Below are 22,664 nucleotides of genomic sequence, written 5' to 3'. Positions count from 1 at the left end.
AGGGAGGGAGGGAGGGAGGGAAGGAGGGAGGGAGAGAGGCTTAGCAAATACTATATATGTTTGAATATACAGAGCTCCTCTCTTCCATTAGTTGAAGAAGCCCCAAAAGTATCTTTGGGCCAACTTGGTTAACTAAATTTTTATAGACATAATTGAACTAGCCAAATTTCTCCTTATAATATTAATGTATGTAGTGACACAAACACATTTAAAATCACTTTAAAAATAACATACAAATTTATAAATATTGCTTGTTCTTACTTTGACATTTCATTTAGTAAACTTTGTATATTCATTTTTGATAGAAGTATCTTTGTTATCAATAGAGTCACTTTTTGATTCATCCTATGCTATTTTCAGGAAGGACGTTCAACATTAAGGTTTATAACTCAGCAATGATTCTTCGATGCTATAAGCAGCAGAGAAATCTGCCATAGCTCAGAACATACCTGAGAATCATCCAGTGACCCTCACAGGCCAGGAGAGTCCAGGTGGGACAGATCTCACAGCAGGCACAGTAAAATAAAGTCCACCTAACAGGTAGATTGGGATCTCATCATGGCAGGAAATATGAGTCTTTTAACAAGCATTTGATTGCTCCATGACTGGCATTTTTTTTAGACACTATGGATACTATAATAAGAAGCAAAGATGACAATCTCTATGCTCGTGGAGATTATGTTCTAACAAGAGGAAGAAAACAACAGAAATTAATAAGTAAAGCACATAAAAATTTAGATAGTGATAAGGACTATGGAGAAAAATAAAGGAAGGGCCACACAGTCTCTGGGACCTTGAAAGAAGAGAATGCAGAATGCACCATGTTAGTAACTGGAGGAACAGTGTTTTAGGCAGAGGGAACAGCAAGTGCAGATGTCCTGAGGCAGAGCCATGCTTCGTTTGAAGAACTGCAAGAAGGCCAGTATTGTTGGTGAGGGTAAGAGGAGCAGGAGATGGGTTTAGGGAGTTATGTGCGAGCCTGATTACAGTGTTTTGGATATTGAGAAGACTTCTATTTTTTTCTCTGAAGGAAAGGGATTGTGAGCAGAGGAGTGGGTCTGATCTAACTTGTGGTTTTACAGGATCATTCTGGCTGCCATGTGTGGAATGAACGTAGCGGGGAAAATGTGGAAGAAGGTAGACCAGTTAGGAGACTCTTTCAATAATCTGAGAAAAGGGACTGGTAGCTTGGACCAAGAAGGGGGCAGTGGAAGTTGTAAAAAGCAGTAAAGAAGGTAGGGGAAAGTAGCACAGCCCGCATTCAGAGCCAGAATCAGAATCATAACTGCTGATTCAGGGGCAACGTGACCAAAATATGAAAGAAAACCCAGGGTCAGTGTGTCAGAAACCCTGTGTATCCACTAACATCAACATCACCTGAAGCCTGCAGATAGCACACCCCACTCACAACCCTGCAGCCCTAATAGCTCTTTGTACACCTTGTATTTGAAATGATCTAGGCATTATAAAAAAAATGAAAATGCTATTTTGAGGGAAGAGGGACCTTTACCATTATTGAAGGCTTGAGAACTGGAATTCAAATATTGTCAATCACTGTCTCCTGCTAAACATTTTTAAAAAGGAGACAAAAATGTGATTCCACAGAACACTGAGCATTATCATTCACTGAATCTGTGAGATTTGTGAATTGACAAAACTAAACACATGCAGTGGACGGAAATGGGGAAGAGCTATGTGATGATACTTTTAAATGCCACTGTGTTTCCCTATGAATGTTTCCAATTGCAAGACAAACAGAAGTGTGCACCGGAGGAGGAGCATCAGCCACCAGATGGCACTATTTCCCTCAAATACCCAGTGGTACCCAAAATCACCAGGATGGCACGCTCTCCAGGATTCTGGAATACTCTCCAGGCTACAAAGGAGAGTCTTCATTATTATTAACATCTCTTCTAAAGTCAGGGCCTAGAACCACAGAGGCAAAGCTTCAGTCTGTTCTGAGGCAATTCGGTTCCCCTGGCACGGGATGGCCTGAAGGATTCTGTTTTTCCCAACAAAGCTCTCGAAAGAGTTTAATGCAGGAGCTCTTAATCCCTACCGCAGTCTGGTGAGACTTCTGAACTCCTTCTCAGCATTGTGATTTTAAATGCAAAAATGGGATGCATAGGATTGCAATGGAAGCCAGTTATATTGAAATGCAACTACTGGAATATTTAAGCAAATTCATGACATAGTAATATATGTGCTTCTTTATTAATGCAGTAAATAATAAAAGCCAGAGGCAGGCCTCCTATCCATTGTAATTTTAAAATAACAATAAGCAAAAACAGTATTTCAAAGTATCTGCAACGACGATAATGTCATGTTGTGGCTTACAATCATATTTTATAAACTATAATTTTACTTAAAAGTTAGTAAAAAATAAAGGTGTATTTTCTTTTCCCTTCTCTCTCTCTCTCTTTCCCTTCCTCTCTTCTTTTGTTCCTTTAAAAATTATTTTTACTGGCCAGGCACAGTGACTCACGCCTATAGTCCCAGCACTTTGGGAGGCCGAGGTGGGCGGATCACCTGAGGTCAGGAGTTCGAAACCAGCCTGGCCAACATGGCGAAACCCTGTCTCTACTAAAAATACAAAAAATTAGCCAGGTGCAGTGGTGGGTGCCTGAAATCTCAGCTACTTGGGAGGCTGAGGCAGGAGAATGGCGTGAACCCGGGAGGTGGAGCTTGCATGAGCCGAGATCGCGCCACTGCACTCCAGTCTGGGCAACAGAGCGAGACTCCGTCTCAAAAAAAACCCCAAAAACCAAAAAAACAAAAATATATATATATTTATATATGTAATATATATATTATATATACATATATTTAAAAACTGTGTCCATGAACCTCTTGGTTTCTGTCCATGAATCTCCTGAGTATTGGAAGACCCAATGTTAATAACCTTTGGTTCAATGCCTTTTTACTGACTGTATCACACATTTTTGCCAACTGAAGAAAGTAAAGTCTCCCTCAAGCTGGCCACACTCAAAGAAGAAATGAGTTAATTAAAGAGATCTTTTTTTTTTTGTTACTTTTTTTTTTTTTTTTTTAAATAAAAAAGGTCAGGTGCAGTGGCCCACACCTGTAATTCCAGTACTTCGGGAGACTAAGGTGGGAGGATCACTTGAGGCCAGGAGCTTGAGAGCAGCCTGGGCAATATAGGGAGACCCTGTTTCTACAAAATATTAAAAAATTAGCCTGGTGTGGTGGCTCGTGCCTGTAGTTCCAGCTACTTGAGGGGCTGAGGCACAAGGGTTGCTTAAGTCCAGGAGATCGAGGTTACAGTGAGCCATGATCACACCACTGCACTCCATCTAGCCTGGGCAACAGAGTGAAACCCTGTATCTAAAAGAAAATAAAAAACAACCTCCACCCCCCAAAACCATCTGTATTTTATACTGTCTCTCCACAAAATGTTCGATGTGGGTCATAAGCAAATTTCTATTGCTATCAAATAGAATACATATATTTGTATATATATGTAGCTAAATATGTATATATATAGCTAAATGCTCTAGAGGCTGGGATAAACTATGAATATAAGTATGTGAGGAAGAGAAGAATACGTGTTAACTAACTTTCAATAGTACAAGTGGAAGTAATTTTGTTATTAATTTCTTTGTAAATTGTCTTACTTTCCTATCATGAACAACACGGGTAAGAATATTAATCATTTTACCTTTGTGTCTCACGGCCCAGGCAAATCAAAGTTGTAGTTTACTGAGATAATATGCAAATGAGATCATGGCTGCTGCTAGTGGGACTTTTTTAACCTCATGGGTAACAAGAGACTGCAAGCAAAAACTTCACATCCTTTACAGTTTCTAAGATGGGAAGAAAATAAACTCTACAAACTGCAGGCTGGGGAACTCAGTCTTCGTTCCCGAGTGTACGAACCTGGAGAAACTGTTAAGAGACGCTGATCCCAGCAGGTGGCGCCAGCAAGCAGTCACCGAGGACAAATCCCAGCACAGTCACTCCCTCTTTTATTCTGGAGCTTACTAGACTGGAGTGTCGTATTAAGAGGATGTGTGAGTCCTCTGAAAGGTGTCTGAGGATCTTGCTAACTTTCTCACAAGTGAAGAGATGTATGCTAAGCACAAATTAGGTGAATTCAGAGCATTTAAAAATAAATAATCAGCCATTCTCCTATCTAACAAGTTTGAAAGATCTGACATCCTCTCCTCTTTTTCTGTGGGAAACCAGTCCTCTAGACTCACACTGGCATATGAACTCGTTTTCATCAAATGAGTTAATAGGAATGGGAGAGTTGATTTAGGAAATTTTAGGCTACATTGAGGGAAGAAGTTGAATGTCTTGAATAAAAGAGATGATGCGTTTACTCTTGTTTAGGTGAGGCAAACCAACCTGGAAAGTTGTACTCTGTTTGGAAAATCACATTTTAAAATTAGATACAGACAAATTGGAACACCTCAAGCAGAGAGGTAAGGATGCTGACGATTTGGGATATGTATAGGAAATAGTACAGAGGATTTGAGATGTTTCAACATGAGAAGGAGCAGGGGTCATGACAGGGAGGGGGATAAAACGTGTTGCTCATAGGTTGAGGCTGACACATAGAAGACTGTACCGTCTAGACAGTAAGTGCAGTCACTAGTCTAACACCACAAATGAAGGGGAAATAATTAGGTTCAACAGCAGAAGAGCATTTAGTCACAAATGTTCTAAGAGGAAAATATGTCAGCATCTCTAGTAGTGAGTTCTAATTCACCAGAAGTATGCAAGCATAGGCAAGCTCCAGTTACACATTTTATGGATTTGGGGAAGAAGATTCAAGTATTGGATGAGTGGTAGGTAAGGTGAAAGTTTCTCATACACCAACTAGTCTAGGGATTGATGGTAGTTTATTTAAAAACTTTTACTGGCTGGGCATGGTGGCTCACGCCTGTAATCCCAGCAATTTGGGAGGTCAAGGTGGGTGGATCACCTGAGGTCAGTAGTTCAAGACCAGCCTGACCAACATGGTGAAACCCCGTCTCTACTAAAAATACAAAATATTAGCTGGGCGTGGTGGCGGGTGCCTGCAATCCCAGGTACTCCGGAGGCTGAGGCAGGAGAATCACTTGAACCCGGGAGGTGGAGGTTGCAGTGAACCAAGATCGCACCACTGTACTCCAGCCTGGGTGACAACAGCAAAACTCCATCTCAAAAAAAAAAAAAAAGAACCACCAAAGTTTTTTTTACTAAGTCCCTGGGAAGAAATAGGCAGCATGGTTCATAAATCTCAATTTATTCAATGTAAAAGGGCTATCATTTATTCTAAAATTATTTACTTCTTACTTTGCGAGGGTGACAAGGCTTTTCTTTGTATGAAACAATTGTCAGTGATGGACTGTCGTATGTTTATAAATATACCTTATCTGTTGGAATAAAGTTTGGAAATCCTCTATTGAACTCCCTAATTTTTATTGAAATATAATAGTAAACATTGAAATGTAAAAAACTTAAAGGTCACTTATTTTAGTGATCTTTAGGCTCCTTTCAGTCCTGAGGTGCTGTGATTCTAGACACTAATTACTCAGCATCCTTAAGGAGCGAGAGTCTCTTCCATTTGATTTGTCTTCCCAGTCAGCCTGGAGTGAGGCTGGCACATGTTAGGCCCTGCCTTCCTTGCTCACTCCTTCTATGCTCACCACTGTCTGGCTTCTCTTCACACTTTTACCACATAAGTGTGTACCCCTAAATACTATCATTTATGCTTTGCGTGTATTTGGCGTTTATAAAAACAAAATCATAGAAAACGTGTTCTTTTGTTTCTGTTCTCTTCTGCGCAACACTTGAAAAAAGAAGATTGATCTGGATTGTTGTGGATAGCTTTTATTATGTGGCTGAATATAGCCAGAATATAGCACATTTATCAATTTTACTTTGATGGACACCTTTTTCACTTTTGGCTATTTTGAATAATGCTTCTCCAACATTCTTATTCATATCTCCTCATGCAGATTAGAGAACTGATGCAAGTAGAATATTTTATATTAAATATAACCTTTGTAAAAATCAAGTATCCTTTCCATGCACAACCACTGACCCAATCCTTGTGACCCAAAAGGGACCCATGACTGAAATTCTTTCAGCCTCTTCACGAAACCAGGGAACACATATCCAAAAGTATCAAGTATATTGTTTGAAATATGAAGCGGTCAATTTGCTGATTTTCCCCTTACTTCAGATATGTCTGCCTGAATTGGATCTCTCTCTCTCTCTCTCTGTCTTTTGTTTTTAGGGTTCAGTTGTTTTTTCTTTTAATTCTTATTTGGAAAATGACTAACATATACAAAAAGATCAAAAATATACAGCTTACTGAATCAGTGTAAGGTGATCATCTGAGTAACTACTGCTCATGTCAAGAAATAACATTTGCACACCCTAAAAGTCCCCATAGGAGTCTCCTGGCTGTTCTTTGCCCTTTACTTTTGTATTGAATCTTCAACAATTAAACACAGATTTATCTGGCTTCATTCTTTTCTTCCTTCCTCTTCCCCCTAACTGCTTGCTACTAGGAAGTCTTTTTATCTAAATTTATTTTATAACAGCATACTTGCTTACATAATTCCTGTTACTTTCTTTCAGGCTCAAAAAATCTGGTATTAAAAAAAATTATTCTCTCAAATTTTTTCAGCAAAATTTTTTTTTCTACATATTTAATAGGGTAGAAAAGAGAATGGAGAATAAATGAACTTAAGGGATCATTCAAAGTAAGTTTGCATGTCATGTGAATTTAAACAAGATGACTAAACCAGCAGAGCACCAGAGTGCCACCGTCCCTTCAGCTTTATCACAGCTATGCCAGTCTCATTATTGGTACTGGTCACGTCCTCCTTCTCTCCTCCCAAACTTTCCTCCCCTGTTTCGTAATATTTGGCCTCTTTTCTGTATATGCCAAGTATATTCATTCCTTTTCTTCTAAGTTTTCTACCAAGTCCCCATTTCAGATATTACACTAAAATCTGTATCAATGATAAGACCCACAACTCTCCCAATGATATTTGCATTTAAATAAGTATCAAAAACATCCAATAGAATTTTATAAGCTCTAAATAGTATTTATATGCAGGCTTTATTTAAAAATATTGACATAACTTACCATTAAGAAAAATGGGGTAAGTGTTGCAGAAGAGAGACCTATCCCGTGAGTCAACCTTTAGGAATGCTACACTGAAATACACAAGCCGAGCATCCCCAAGGAAATCTTGATAGGCACAAAGAATATGGAGATTGAGCATTTTATTCTCTCAAACAGTGTCTCAAAGACAAGACAGAAATCTCTTAAACATAAGAAACCACACCAGGCCAAGTAGTAAAGAAACTTTAAATATAAATCATATTAATAAACTTGATATTGTCAACATTTCTAACAACAGGGAGGCAGGAGTGTGATACGGCTTGGATCTGTGTCCCTGACCAAATCTCATGTCAAATTGTAATCTCTAATGTTGCTGGATGGTTGGGGGAGGCTGGTGGGAGGTGGTTGGATCATGGGGGTGGATTTCTCATGAATGGTTTAGCACCATCCCCTTGGTGCTGTTCTTGTTATAATGAGTGTGTTTTTCCAAGACCAGATCATTTAAAAGTGTGTGGTACCTTCCCCCTTACTTTTTGTTGCTCCTGCTCCTGCCACGTAAGACACCTGCTTCCCCTTTGACTTCTGCCATGATTGGAAGCTTCCTGAGGCCTCCCCAAAAGGAGAAGCCGCTATGATTCCCCTACAGCCTGTAGAAATGTGAGCCAATTAAACCTCTTTTCTTTATAAATTACCCAGTCTCAGGTATTTCTTTATAGCAATGCAAGAACGAATGAATACAGAGTGGGAAGGATCTACAAAGGGAAGCTTTGATTAATGATATATTGATGATATCAAGAGCAACATGTATAAAGAAAATGTGGTAAATACACACCACATGGAATATTATGCAGCCATAAAAAAGAATGAGATCATGTCCTTTGCAGGATCATGGATGGCACTGGAGGCCATTATCCTTGGCAAACTAACACAGGAACAGAAAACTAAATACTGCATTCTCACTTGTAAGTGAGAGCAAAATGATGAGAACACATGGACACATAGAGGGGAATAACACACAACTGGGGCCTCTTGGAAGGTGGAGGATGGGAGGAGGAAGAGGATCAGGAAAAGTAACTAATGGGTACTAGGCTTAATACCTGGGTGAAGAAATGATCTGTACAACAAACCCTCATGACACAGTTTACCTATGTAACAAACCTGCACTTCTACCCCTCAACTTAAAAGTTAAAAGAAAAGTTACATTAAAAAAGAGCGACATGTAAAGCTAGGAACCATAAATCCCAGAGCTGCTGCTTTTTGATTAGAAGTCCCTTCTAAATTCGTCAAATCTATGTAATGGGTCAACTTTAGGAATGCTACACCGAAATATACAAGCTGAGCCTCCCCAAGGAAATCTTGATAGGCACAAAGAATATGGAGATTGAGCATTTTATTCTCTCAAACAGTGTCTCAAAGACAAGACAGAAATCTCTTAAACATAAGAAACCACACCAGGCCAAGTGGCAAAGAAACTTTAAATATAAATCGTAGTATATAGTAGTGGGTTCTAGTAATGAACTGAATCACTTTGGGTATCCTCAGTTGGAACTTTTTCCCTCTAGCTCCTTCCTAACATAGATGTAAATAAAATGATAAAGATTCATGGAAGGAAGCCTAGGCACCAGCTTGAGATGGCCCAGAGGAAGCAAGATTCTTCCTGGTATTGCGGAAGACATACCCCATAGACCCTGCTTCTGAGGGCTTCTCTGCCTTACCCCTTCTGTTTAGGTAACCCATGTGTTTGGCCACTGATGCTGGTCTGGCCCATCTTTTACCAGGTCCTTCCATAAATCTGGAGGTCAATACATTTCATTAAGAGGAGGTTGAGTTTCATTTGGAAAACTGGAGAAAATATATTTTACAGATAGTCTTTCCATTTTAACTGTTAAAGCCCACATCTACTCACTCTTGTGTGTTACTTGTATAACACCTCTCTAGGCATCATCATCCACCTGCTCCAGAGTTGGTGAACAACTGGATTTTACAAATTAAACTAGAAAATTAAGTACTCAGTGATTAAGGAAAGTTTCATAGTATTTCAGGAAATGGTTGTCAGACTTGAAAACCAAGAAATTCATGGCCAGTGTGCTAGTGAATAGAGCTAACTAAACTCAAAAGCTTTATTAAAAATTTTTAGCTTTGAATTGTATCTGACTGCTGGGAACCAGAGACCTGGTCTGAGAGGCTTAAACAGATAAGGGGTATATGTTTTGATATTTTTTTTAAAAAAACAAAAACAGGTGGAGAGGATAAGGCTTGTATGGTGACCACTGCCATCAGGAATGCAGACATCTTCCTCCTTTCTGCCTCACCATCCAGAAGGCAGCCACTCTTCTTGCAGTTTAGCAAAGCCTGAACAATGTGAACAGCTACAGTGAGTTCCAGAATGGGAGGATGGAGAGGCTTTGCCTTTGAGGGCAACAAGAGAGAATAGTTAAGGAATATTTCCCCTGAAAGAGAAGAGGTTGGAAGTCAATGGATGCCACATATTTTTGTGCACATTTCTGTGTCGATTTCTGGATGATTAGTGGATCAAAAGGATCTTGATTGATATTTTAAAATTGCTCTCCAGGGAGGTTGTACACCAGGTGTCCATGAGAGTGTCTATCTCACTGCCGCTCCCTGGTGATGTTTGCCCTCATCTCCCTATGTACCTCACGCACTCATGCCTTCTCTCCTGTTTTCTATCAAGCCTCAGTTTCAGGTATTTTACTAAAATCTGATCACTGACAAAAACTGTAACTCTTTTAATGGTATTTGTATTTCAACAGTTGTCGAAGACATCCAAAATTGACCATTGTAATTGCTCTTTTCCAGTTTGGGATTAAAAACAATATTTCATTGCTTTATTTATTTTAATGTATCACTAGTAAGTGGCTTTTAAAAATGTTTATTGGACTTTTGCCTGGAAATTCTTGCCCGTATCCTTTGCATATTTAAAATTTGTAGTGTTAGGGTTTTATTTAAAATTTACTCAGGCTCTTCATGTGTTAAAGATATCAGTCCATTGTCTACCATATTTGTTACACACTGATCTTCCAACTCACTGATTCATTCTTCAGTTATATTCATTCTATTGTTTATTCCATCTCTTATGTTCCCTATTGAGAATAGTATAGCTTTCACTTGGTTCCTTTTTGATTTCTTGCTGTTGTTTCATATATCTAGTATCTTCTCTAATCTTAAACTTTTTTTTTCTTTTTTCTTTTTCTTTTTCTTTTTTTTTGAGATGGGTTCTCACACTATCCCCTGGGCTGGAGGGCAATGGCACCATCTCGGCTCACTGCAACCTCTGCCTCCCAGGTTCAAGCAATTCTCCTGCCTCAGCCTCCCAAGTACCTGGGATTACAGGCCCCCACAATGACGCCTGACTATTTTTTGTTTGTTTGCTTTTTTGTATTTTTTGAAACCCCGTTAGACGGAGTTTCACTATGGTGGCCAGGCTGGTCTCAAACTCCTGACCTCATGATCCACCCACCTCGGCCTCCCAAAGTGCTGGCATTATAGGAATGAGCCACCACACCCGGCCAAACTTTTTTTTAACATTCATTTTTTATTCTTATTTCCACAATTCTGCTTTAGATGAAATAGGAAGGGCGCATCTGTGTGAGTTCAGGTGATTCGGATGAGAGGGGAGGGATGAGCCCCAGGTGGAGCCCTGGGTACCCACAGTACCACTGTTGATCTTTGCCATTTGCTACCAACTCACTATGTAGCTTCTCTGGTCAGGGTTGCACCATTAAAAACATAGGAAGAAGGGACGCTGCCGGGAGGGAGACTCCCCTCTTGGTTGTCAGCAATAGCTCTCGGATTGAAGGAGAACAGAGGATTGCTCAGCCTGTGCCTCTTTTCATTCAATGTCCTGTTCCTACAAGGCTTAGTGCCTGTATCCAAGCCATCCTGTGGACACTGGCAGAGGAAGTGTGGACAACTGCAGGATTTTTTGCAGTAAAGAGTCAGTTGCTCTCACACAGTGTCTAATTTACATTAAACATTAATGGACACATAGCTCTTTTTAAAGTGAAAAGATGACAGAAAATAGAACAAATAAAATATAAAAAGAAAAAGAGTCAATTGGTGGTTGCCTCAAGTAACCTAGGGAAGAGGCCTGTGTAGCATTTAATCAGCTTTTCTGCAACTCCTCTTTTCACTATTGCCTCAGGTCACCCTTCCTCTCAGCTGTAGCCACCCATCTATCCTAGCACAAAACAAGACAACCTTGTCTATTTAGGGATACCTTGCATTTTTTCCATCACTAGTTTCTAGAGTTATTGTTTCCTCTTGGTTCTGGGGTTTCTCCAGGGTTGATTTTGGAGGAAAGAGACAGCAGCCTGGGTAGTTGGTCATTTTATTAGTTTCCTAGGGCTGCTAGGAAATTGCCACAGACTGAGTGGGTTCACAACAGAATTGTATTCTCTCACAGTCCGAGAGGCCAGAAGTCCAAAATCCAGGTGTTGGCAGGATTGGTTCCTTCTAGGGATTCTAAGGGAGAATCTGTTCCATGCCTTTGCCTCATTCCTGGTGTTTGCTGGCAATCCTTGGTGCTCCTTGGCTTGCAGATGCATTGTTCCAATCTCTGCTTCCATCTTCACATTGCCTCTTCCCTTGTGTCTATGTCTTCTCTTCATATAAGGACAGTTGTTGTTGGATTTATGGCCCACCCAGATAATCCAAGATGATCTCATCTTGAGGTCCTTAACTTATACATCTGCAAAGATTCTTTTTCCAAATAAGTTCACCTTTACAGTTTCTGGTGGGCATAGCTTCCCCCTCCCCCCATTTATTTATTTATTTATTTTTTATTTTATTATTTTTTTTTTTTGAGACGGAGTCTCGCTCTGTCACCAGGCTGGAGTGCAGTGACAAGATCTCAGCTCACTGCAACCTCCACCTACCAGGTTCAAGCAATTCCCCTGCCTCAGCCTCCCAAGTAGCTGGGACTACAGACACATACCACCATACCTGGCTAATTTTTTGTATTTTTTAGTACAGATGGGGTTTCACCATGTTGGCTAGGATGGTCTCGATCTCCTGACCTCATGATCTGCCCGCCTCTGCCTCCCAAAGTGCTGGGATTACAGGTGTGAGCCACCATGCCCGGCCTAACTTTTATTTTAGGTTCAGCGGTGCATGTGCAGGTTTGTTATGTAGGTAAATTGCAATGTTGCAGGGTTTTGGTGTACATATTATTTGTTACCCAGACAATAAGCATAGTACTGCATAGGTAGTTTTTCGATCCTCATCCTCCTCCCACCCTCTATCCTCACGTAAGCCCTCGTGTCTGTTGTTTCCTTCTTTGAGTCCATGTATACTTAGTGTTTACCTCCCACTTATAAGTGAGAACATGCAGTATTTGGTTTTCTGTTCCTGTGTTAGACATAGCTTTTTGGGGGCGGCTATTGAATCCACTGTTGTTGAGCTGAAAATTCCAAGGGCAGCTGGTTCACCTGTATTTGTTTTCATTAATTCATCCCAGCAGGGCCTTTGTGTTACCTGATATACTACCTTTGTCTCTTGCGAGACGTGTATTCCTGAGCTTTGGAGCCAAATTCCCCTAGAATTCACCAAAAGGGCCTTCTTTCTCTCTTGAGTCTCCAGGAGGTCATAAGAACTCTTATTAAGAAGACATTTCTCAGTCTGGCTTGGAGGAAAGCCATGCATTTGTTCTAGGCCCTTTGACCTTCTCTCTCCTCTGTCAACCATAATAGAGACTTAATAGACAAGCCTAGCAGGGCCAGACTATATAAAAATCTATAAGCCATTAACCATAGCTATATTAAACTAATAAGAATCAATTCCCACACTTGCTTTCAAAGCATGCTGGGCTTCAGAAGTGATCTGAAAAGTGACAGTCTACATCTGGGCTGTGATCAGAGGGGGCTGGTCTGGAGCAGTCAGCTCCTCAGAGTTTACAAATTGACCCTCAGGAGAAGGCTCTTGGCATAACCTTAGGAGGATGATTCATCAGGAGTCGAGAAGACCATTCCTTAACATGGACAAGAAATGAAGGTCCAGGAAAGACTGAAAAGGGAATTAGTAATGTCCAAGCTTCCAAAGTCACTGGGCTTTGAAAACCCTGAGTTTTGCTTTGCCGAACAGCTCTGGGTTGCATTATGCCTATTGATCTTCCTGAGCTTTCGCAGCCTGTAAATGATGAGCCTTTTAGCACACTCCATGACTGAAGGGCACACAACTGTGAGAACAGCTCATTTCATTTTTTTCGATTTATACAAAAGATGCTGTGGCCCAAGCCCTCTAGGCACCCATCTCAATACATAAATATGTCAATTAAGCTAAATGGAGATCCTGCAGGTTAAAAGTGCCTCATAAAAGAAGGAGGCTTTTTCCAAAGCCAGAAAGTTTATCCACAGAAGAAACACCAAATCAACAAAAGTGGATCCATGCCAAGCCATGAAGGTCAAAAAAACAAGGCTTCTGGGATCCAAAAAAGAAGAAAAACAACCATTATTTGTTTCCCTAGAAAACTGGGGAAAAATAGCTTTAAGCTGTGACTTCAGGATTCTAATCAGATGCTACCATTATTATTATCTTTTCATTGCATTTTCCTGAGCAGCGTTGATGGACGGGATAGGTGAGTGGGAGAGGGAGGAAATCAGTCCTAAAGCTGAACTGACACAGAAGTGTCTCAGTTATCCACCAAATGTCACAAGGGCAGGCGTGGGCAAATCAGTGTTAGATATGCTATAGCTTTGCCACTCAAGGACGGCCCATCACACTCATGCGTGGCAGCCACAGCAGCTGCATCAGCTGGGAGATGGCTAAAAGTAGAGAGTGCAGGCCCCATCCTACATTATGTTAGCGAGAGACTGCGTTTGGCCAAGATCCCCTGATAATTTTCCTGAATGCTAAAATGTCAGAAGCCTTGACCTACACTAAATGGCTAGCCTGATACTCACCATCCCATCCCTGGAGAGCTTATACTCTTTCTGCCTACCCTACAGCACTGAGGGAATGGAGAGGGAATGGAGGTCTGGATCCAGGAAATGGACTGAGGGAAAAAGATAGATAAATGGGTTTTTGTCCAGCTTTTAGTCAACTTCAACTGAGTGTAAGAATCTCAGGAGATGCTTCTGAATGGATTTATATACTCAGGTTTGCCCATCGTACATCTCCAAATCTTTCATGATCAGCTTCCAATCAAAAACTGGGTTTCTTAGGTCATCTTTAACACCTTATTTGGGGTCTGATATTATTGGAGGGCACTGAGGAAAAGTTTGGCAGTTTAGAGAGCAACAGATGGTAGCAGGTGAAAGGATTTTTACCTTATGTTCTTGGCCCTTGGATGTGCTTTTGTGTGAGCCAAGAACATTGTATAGTTCTTCCAATGTTTCACCCACTACTAATACTAAAAAGGCTTAGAAATGCCACAGACCCAAGAATGTCACCAATGTTATCAAAAGCATTTCATGAAACCCCAAGTATCTTTGCTCTCTCACTCAGTTGCTCGCTCAGCCATTGACTCAGTGAGAATTTATCCATCATCTACTTGTCATAAACCCATTTCCCTGGGATTGCTGCCCTCTCGTCTACTTTCTTTTCCTGCCAAATTTACACATAGTCATCAATAACTGCCTTCCTTTCCTGAGACCTTGCTGTCTTTATTTCTCTGCCATCTGTCTCTCTCCCCACGTCTCTATAGAAATAAGCCTTGAAAGTCCCTTGTATCTCTTTGCCAAATGCAAGACAGAAATTCTTGACCATCTAGTCCGAAACAGGAACTAAGGGTCACATTCTCCCTATGGCTTCCACGATACTGCATTTTATTTGCTCTCTTAGTCCTGTAACTTCTCTCTTTCTTTGCTGTCTCTACTTCCTCTCGTTATTCAACTTCTCCAAGTTGAAAGAGCAATCACAAAGTTTTCAATTTCCATCTACAGACTCATAGAGTAGATAGGCGGTGGGGCAAGCACTCTACTGCACATTTAACTTACATTTTCAGTTAAAGTCACAGCATGCCATCAAGTAATAGTTCTCATTCCTATTTTATTTTATTTATTTTTAAAATAGAGACAGGGTCTCGCTCTGTCGCCCAGGCTGGAGTGCCATGGCAATATCATAGCTCACTGCAGCTTTGATCTCCTGTAACTTCCTCTTGCCTCAGCCTCTCGAGTAGCTGGGACTACAAGGCACACACCACTAGGCCTCACTAATATTTTTGTTTTAAAATATTTTGTAGAGATGGGGTTTCACTATGTTGCTCAGGCTGGCCTCGTGAACTCCTGGCCTTAAGTGATCCTCCCACCTCAGCCTCCCAAAGTGCTGGGATTACAGGCGTGAGCCACCATACCTGGCTCATTATTTTAAAGACAATAAACTCAAGGCTCAAAGGAGGTAAGTAACTTACTCAAGGTTACAGAGCTTGTTAGTGGGGAGCCCAAGCCCATTACATCCAAAATATAACCAGCAGGAATCCGTTGCCTTCTGAGGGAATCTAGAATAACGGAAGCTGTAAGTACTGACCAAACCGTTAGAGCAATAGAAATCCTGGATGGATGGAGGGCTTGGTATGAGGGCTGGAGGGAGACTGGGCCATAGATGGAGTCAGATAGAAGAGTTCTAGTCGGAACCAACTGAGGCTGGTGGAGCAAGCTGGGATGGGGTCTGCTTTATGGGAGCTAATGCTGAGATAAGGAAATCAGTCACTTCAACGGAGGAGAAGCTTGGGTGTAGAGACAATCTTACCGGTTTCACCTATATGCTCTTGACCCCACTTTACCAACTTCCAAGTAGGTATTATCACAAATTAATTCAATCTGGTGAACACTATTGTGGGCTTTTTCTGTGCCTCATGGTGTCTAGTTAGCAAAAGGGATAAGATCACATTGATTTAACGGCCCCAAACCTCAATATCAGAGAGACATGGTGTCCAAGCCAAGCTCTACCAGTTGCTATAAGGCATTGTACAAGTTATATATCTCTCTAAACTTGTTTTCTTATCTGTAAATGGGGATTATAGTTTGTTACTCATTCAATTGATGCAATGTCTAAATAGATTATGCTCAAGAAGCACTTATTACATAGAAATATTCGCTGAAATGTCTGATAGACTAGAGGCTGGCAGGGAGAGGAATAAGACACAGTCTTTGCTCTCAACGGCTTATAATGGGGTGGGAGAGGGTAGGGAAAAGGCCTTGAACTGGGCAGTTTAAACATTTACACATATTTGTCTCACGGGATTTTCATGGGGAAGGATTTGTTGGGTAAATGTGTGAGATGACACATTCTATCTTTATCACACTGAACAGCCGAAGAGAAAAAGGGATGGAAATGGTGGGGAACCAGATTCTTCCAGCTCATCAGAAGTAACAACCTTCTAACAATAAGAATTGTCAAACAGCAATGGAAGAGTGAGTTTTCCAACACTGCGATTATATAAGTCAAAGATGGATGGCCCTTAGTAGGAAATGTTTTACAAAGGCATTCACAGGAATGAAAGACTGAATTTACGTTGTTTTGCTCCTCCCCATCTGCCTGGCCTTTATGTATGAGAGACTCTCAAGGTCAGGGCATCCTCCTCCTCCTCCTCTTTTCTTTCATCTGCTCCTACTGGCCACTCTCTCACTTCTATCTTTGTCTGAGGTTTCTCTTCTGAGATCCAGACACATGAATCCTATTGCTGATTGAACTTAGAAGGCTCCAATTCCCCAAGACCCAAAAGGAAGCTATGATCTTCCCCCACAAAACCTGGTCCTTCTCCAATCTGTGAACCAGAACTCAAAGGCACTTCACAGGCATGTCACTTTCAAAGGACTTCCCTGCTGTGTTGCAAGGGAAAAGTGAGAGAAGGTACTGTCAGTAGAGGGAGATGTCAGATAAGAAAAGAACCTCACAGGCTCTGTCAACATACTTTTCAATCTTGGATTTAAGGAAAAAAAAAAAAGGTTTTAAAATCTGCTATTTTTTGAGCTTTGAAAAAAATTAATGTTGCTGTTTTATAACCTCTGACAAGGTTTTATTCTACAGTTGGACAGGTTCTTTCTGTTAATTTGCCTTATACAAGTGAAGCAATTTTTGTATTTGGGTTTTAACGTATATGATACTCACAAACACACCCATTTAGCCTGAATTCCCCCCAGTGCTACCGATTGCATATAGAGGCCACCCACAAAGCCCAACTGAGTGTGACTGAGTCTAAGCAAGACATAATCACAGAGGCAGATCTGGAGAGGAAGACACATGCCACAGGCCAAGACCACAGGTTCAGCAAGATTCTCACTCTAGTTATGTGTATCATTGTTTCTCACTGTCACAGGCAGTTCCTTAGACAGGCACACGATCCAGCCATAGTAAGCATGTGTGGCCAGCCCCATTCCTGGCTTCATTTTGTCCCCATCCTTGTGTTTCTGTGTAATTTTGCCTAATTATAGTTTATACTATATCATTACATACACTTTATGGAACGAGCTCAAATCCTTTTGGAAAAAGGCAGGATAGATGAATAAATGGGTGAGGGGTAGATAGGTAGGCACTCTTTACAGTCACCTAGGAAAAGGGCTATTGATAAATCTTTACTGTTACCATTGATTGATTTCTACTTAGAATTTCCCTCTCTTCTTTTCTTCCTCTAATTCCGTTTCTCTTTGCACTCATCTTCCTCTCATGCTTCCATCCCTGCTTCTCACCTCATCTCTGAGCCAAGATGGGGTTTGGGCTGACTGCAGGCTTAACACTATTAGAACCTTCCAGAGACAGTCCCTCAACCATGTTCCAGAAGTGCTAGGCCAGTATTAATTTCCTTGGCTACTTTCCTGCCCTTGTTTCATTTCCTTATTCCTCCCGATCTTCATTCCAGAAAGATCATTTCCCACTTGTGTCCCTCCCAGGTTGGCATGAGTCTGCTTTTCTCTAAGATTGAGATTAATTTTCTCTTGAGGCATTTGGGCATAACTGTCATAAAATAGATAAGAATTCTGGAGGATGGGGAGTCTTGAGACAAGAACTGTCAGAGAAAAAAAGAATCCCAAGTGCTTTCTTCTGGTAGAAGCGGCATATACTGGGAACGTCCTGTAGTCCTGGAATATATAATACCCATGCGTGCCCACGTGTGCACACCCACACACACCCACACACACCCAACACACAATGAGATTCATCACATTTTAACTATGCCATGAACCCTCACACATTCCCACATATTTACTCTCAAAGGGAAGAATTGTCTTCAACAATTCAGCTCTCTCTCATCAGGACATGGCTTCATACTGGATTAGTTCATGCAAGATAAAGCTGAATGAATCAGCCAGTTCAAAAGTGGAGCCTCAACTATCCTCTAAGGAAGATAACTTTCAGTCAGAAAACATGTATTGAGTACCTACTGCATGCAAGGAAACCTAATAGGCAAATGCAGTGAGAGTAGAGGTGGACACCTGAAGGTGTGTGCAAGTCACTCCCTCAAGGCTCTTCAGGGAAAGCACCAAAAGCAAAATATTCATTTGAGATTGGCGATTTAGAATCAGCAGATGTGATGGATTATGACTGTTCTTGGCATTCACTGCCATCACATTAATCAAGCCAGATTCTTTCACAATTTACATGGATATATTGTTGCCTTTGAGATAAGAGACAACTATGAATACCGACTCTACAGGAAAGGCAGTTACCATCAGTCAAGTCCATTACTGAGTCACCAACAGCTAGGAAAATTTTATTACCAAACTGCTGGAGGAAGGAGCAGACCAGACAGGGAACCAGTAAGCTTTCTTTTTTTTTCAGGGAAAAAAGGAAAGAAGCAACAAATTGGGATATCAGGGCAGATAAACTTCAGGCAACTCTCCCCAAGATTGTGGCCATCAAAGATACTGGGCAGAGAAGCCTAAAATATACTGCTTATTTTCTTTTGGTTTAGCTGCAGTTGCTATATTTTAATACAAAGCTATGTATTAACTATACTGTAAATAAAAGAACTAAAAACCTACTCTGGCCACACAGTTGTTCACTAGTCCTCAATCTTGAACATTTTGTGATAGGTCCTCATTTGGGTGGCATTGATAATGCTTCTCCTTTTGTGCTTAGCTCTGTGGTTTGCTTTGATATTCTCCTTTCTAAGAACCTGTTTCCTCCCTGTTTCTAAGATTAGGCAGTAAAATAATATGTTTTTTTTCTCTGCTTGGAGCCACCATCACCCCCTAATGTATTATGACAGCGTACATAAAAGTGCTTCACAAAGGGTAAAGCAATACACAAATGTTAATTGACGAGATTATAAGTAGCTGTTGTAAGTATCTCAAGTTGACTTCCAATCGCAATTTCTGTTACTAGGTCAAACATAAAATAAAACTGTCCTTCTTGCTTCTGTGATGACTGAACCATTCAGGCACAATGCTATTGTACCCTCACCCATGGTAGGGTTGGGGGGCATGGTGTTGAAGATATAATCTGATGGTCACTTGTGGTAGAATCGCAGGTTCTGGCTGTGTTGGAGGAATAGGAGCCAAGGGCCAGGTTGGCTGGTAGCTGCAAAGCCCGACTTTCCTGCTGGTTGCATCTGCACAGGGAGCTGCAAGAAAGCAAGGAGTCCAGGGGCTGGATGTGGAGCCTGGGGGTTCATGGGGCACAAAGAGGATGAGTCGGAGAAGCCAGTCTGCTGGTTAGCATGTGTTTCATCTGCTTTTGCAAGGATAGGGCACCACCAGGCCGGAGGAAACCTGTCTGAGTGGGCTGAAAGTGGCCGTGCAGGACACAGGGCTGTGGCTGTGGCTGTGGCTAAGATAGGTACTGCACTGCAGGGAAAGACGAAGGAGCTCTGAGCTGCCGACTAGGACTATAAGCTGGCTGTGTGGGCCCATAGTGAGGTGGGGGCTGAGCAGTCCCATAGGCACCATCAGGACTGCCTTGGAATTGTCCATCCTCTGGTGTCCCCGCAAAAGCAACTGCTGGGCCCACGTAGTGCTGGGTGGTAAGCACTTCGGGTCAAATATTTGTTTGGCGCTGTCAGCTGCCATGAGGATGCCTGGGCGATTGTGTCCTCCAGGGCTCCCCTGCATGCTGAGGAGTAATGTTCCTGTGTGAACAGTCAGGCTTTGCTGGTATGCAGTTGATGACAGGGTGGTCAGGTCACTCTGTTCCTTTCGCCTCCGTTTTTCTTCCTCATGTAAAACTTTCTTGAGCTGCAGGAAAAGCTGGTGCTTCTCTTCCTGTAGGGCCAAAAGCTTCTCCTGCAACTTCAGAATTTGTTCCTTAGTCTCCTCTAGTGACTCTCTTCCATCTCCTTTTTCTTCTCTTTTGTTCTTCCTTCATCTTCCGTTCCGTCATCTTGTCCACCTCTTCTTCCTCCTGCCGCTTGCACTCCCGCTCCATCACAATGTGCTTGGTGCAGTGCTCTGGCCATGGCATTGGAAAGCTTGGGGCGCTCCAAGAGTGCGGATATGGTGCTGCCTTGGGCACTCGGGCCTTGGGCGCCCGGCTCTGTCCGGACCTTAGACAGGGACCGCCTTCTCGGCGCTTTCTCCGTGTCTCCGTCGCGCCCTGGCCCCTGCGTCACATCCGGAGGCTGGGCCGAATCCTTCCGGAGTCCCACAGTGCTATCATAACAGCCGGGAATCATTTGAAAATGAGCTTCTCTTCACTTGGCGTGTCAGGTGGTCATTTTAAAAACCAGGCTCTATGTTTTTATATATTGGAATTGGTTCATATTTAAAAGGCACATGCCCCCTGCTTGGAGAGGGCCTCAGGCAAGCAGTGGGGAGTGGGACATCAAACTAGGATCATGGGGACCTGGTTCCATGGTAAATCCTGATGGAAGCATTGCAAGAATGGCCAGCCAAGAGGGAGGCGTTTTGCAGTACAAGGCCAATTTTGACAGGGGCAGGTGGTGATCCTGGAAGCTGATTAACTTCAGAGAGAGCCAGCCAAGGACCTGAGCCAGCCAAAGGTGTACTGGCAGGAGGGCAGGGGTTTCCCAGAAGTTCTGGAAGGAAGGGAATGATGGCAGGCAGATACATCAGTGATGGCAAGGTTCCATGACATCCCTGAGAACTTGTGTCAGAATGCTTAGGCACAAATGTCGCATCTCCTATATTTATTCTCCCAGGTCTCTTCTGCCTCCTCATAGGTCAGCCGTATTCAACAGACACTCCAGACACATGGGAACTCAATTTAGACTCTACTTACTGTGCTTACTACCTAAGGAATAACTGCTTTACTAAAAAAAAAAAAAAAAAAAAAAAAATTACCATGAATTCATAAGCTGTTAGTGGATTTGTAATCCTACTTCTCTCCACGTTGATTTCTGGCTCTGTAGATGCAGAATAGCATGTGGGTAAAATGCCACTTGTGTCAAAGGTGGAGGGTGGGAAGAATGTGCATGTGTGTATGGAAGAATGACAAGAAAGTAATAACATTAGTTTCTTTGAGGGAAGTGAGCTGGAAGGTAGGAAACAGTGATCAGATGGAGACATCATTGTGCATCCTTTTTACATTTTGAAGTTTGAACAGTCTGAATCTATTGTATTTATTTGAATTTATTGTATTTAACAATTCAAAAGTTAAATTTAAATAATTCCCAGCATTGTGATCATCTGTCACCTTGATGGCTAATGAGGTGAGAGCTGTGACTTTCTCACCATCACACTCATCTTGATGGCCATGTTTTTGGGGGATCCAACATTATCATTGGCTGCCATCAAGTGCATAGACCCTTTCTGAGTTTGTGGAGAACAGATTTATTTATGTATTCTTTCTCTTTTTGTTCATGTCTCTTCTGAGCATGCGGTTTACTATTACTTTATATGGAAATTCTGGCAGGGAGAAATTTGTTCTTGGAGTGGTCTGGCAGGTGTACATTCCCAGTCTTGGGGATAGGATTCAGGAGAAGACTCAAGCCCATATGGAGTCTACAAATACCAAGCGGGGGGCCCAAGTCTAACCAAAATTGGAGGGCATGAGATGTTATACACATTGTCAAAGCAGAGGTTCAGATACAGGGACCCTACTTCTACTCCATTATTTTCTGCTGTTCTTCCCATTGAAACTCCTGGGAAAAGTTGTCTAGATTCTCTACTTGGTCACATCCCCTTTGGTCTTCGCTCCTGAAATGGCTCTTATCAGGGTCACTGATAACTTCCATGCTAGGTATTCTAATGGCCAAATGTCTCTTTTCATCATATTTGAACTTACAGCCACATTTGACACAAATTGTCATCTTTCCTTCTTAAAGCAACTTTTTCATGTTACTGCATGCCTCCTACCTTACTGGGTAAAGCTCTCAGTCTGGCTGATGACCCTTTCTTCCCTGTCCAACTATTAAATGTTGAAGTTCTCTGCTCTTGCCTCTTTTCTCTATGCTATCTTCAAATGGGCCTATGCTTTATCATCTGCATGCTCCCTGATTTTCCCAACCCTGTCTCCAAATGAGGCTTCTCCTGAGTTCCAGATGCATGTGTCTAGCTGCCAGCCCAATAGCTCCACTCGACTGCAAGTGGCCATCTCAAACCTAATATGCTCACAACCAAACTCTCAATTTTCCCTGCCAAACCTGCTCCTGACCTCCCCTTTAGCATTTTACTAAATGGCACTGAGTTGCTCAGACCAAAAACCTGGGAGATGACCTTTGATTCTT

The 22,664-nt window shown here is 41.8% G+C and overlaps 1 pseudogene; it reads right to left on the bottom strand.

The window, feature by feature from the left end:
- Positions 1-19,490: 19,490 nt before the first annotated feature.
- Positions 19,491-20,651, bottom strand: LOC695812 (G protein pathway suppressor 2 pseudogene; annotated as a pseudogene).
- Between the last annotated feature and the right edge of the window lie 2,013 nt (positions 20,652-22,664).

The sequence above is a fragment of the Macaca mulatta genome, chromosome 15 (assembly GCF_049350105.2).
Source record: "Macaca mulatta isolate MMU2019108-1 chromosome 15, T2T-MMU8v2.0, whole genome shotgun sequence".
NCBI classification, from domain to species: domain Eukaryota; kingdom Metazoa; phylum Chordata; class Mammalia; order Primates; family Cercopithecidae; genus Macaca; species Macaca mulatta.
The sequence above is the reverse complement of the archived record's forward strand: the minus strand, read 5'-3'. Positions and strand labels throughout refer to the sequence as shown.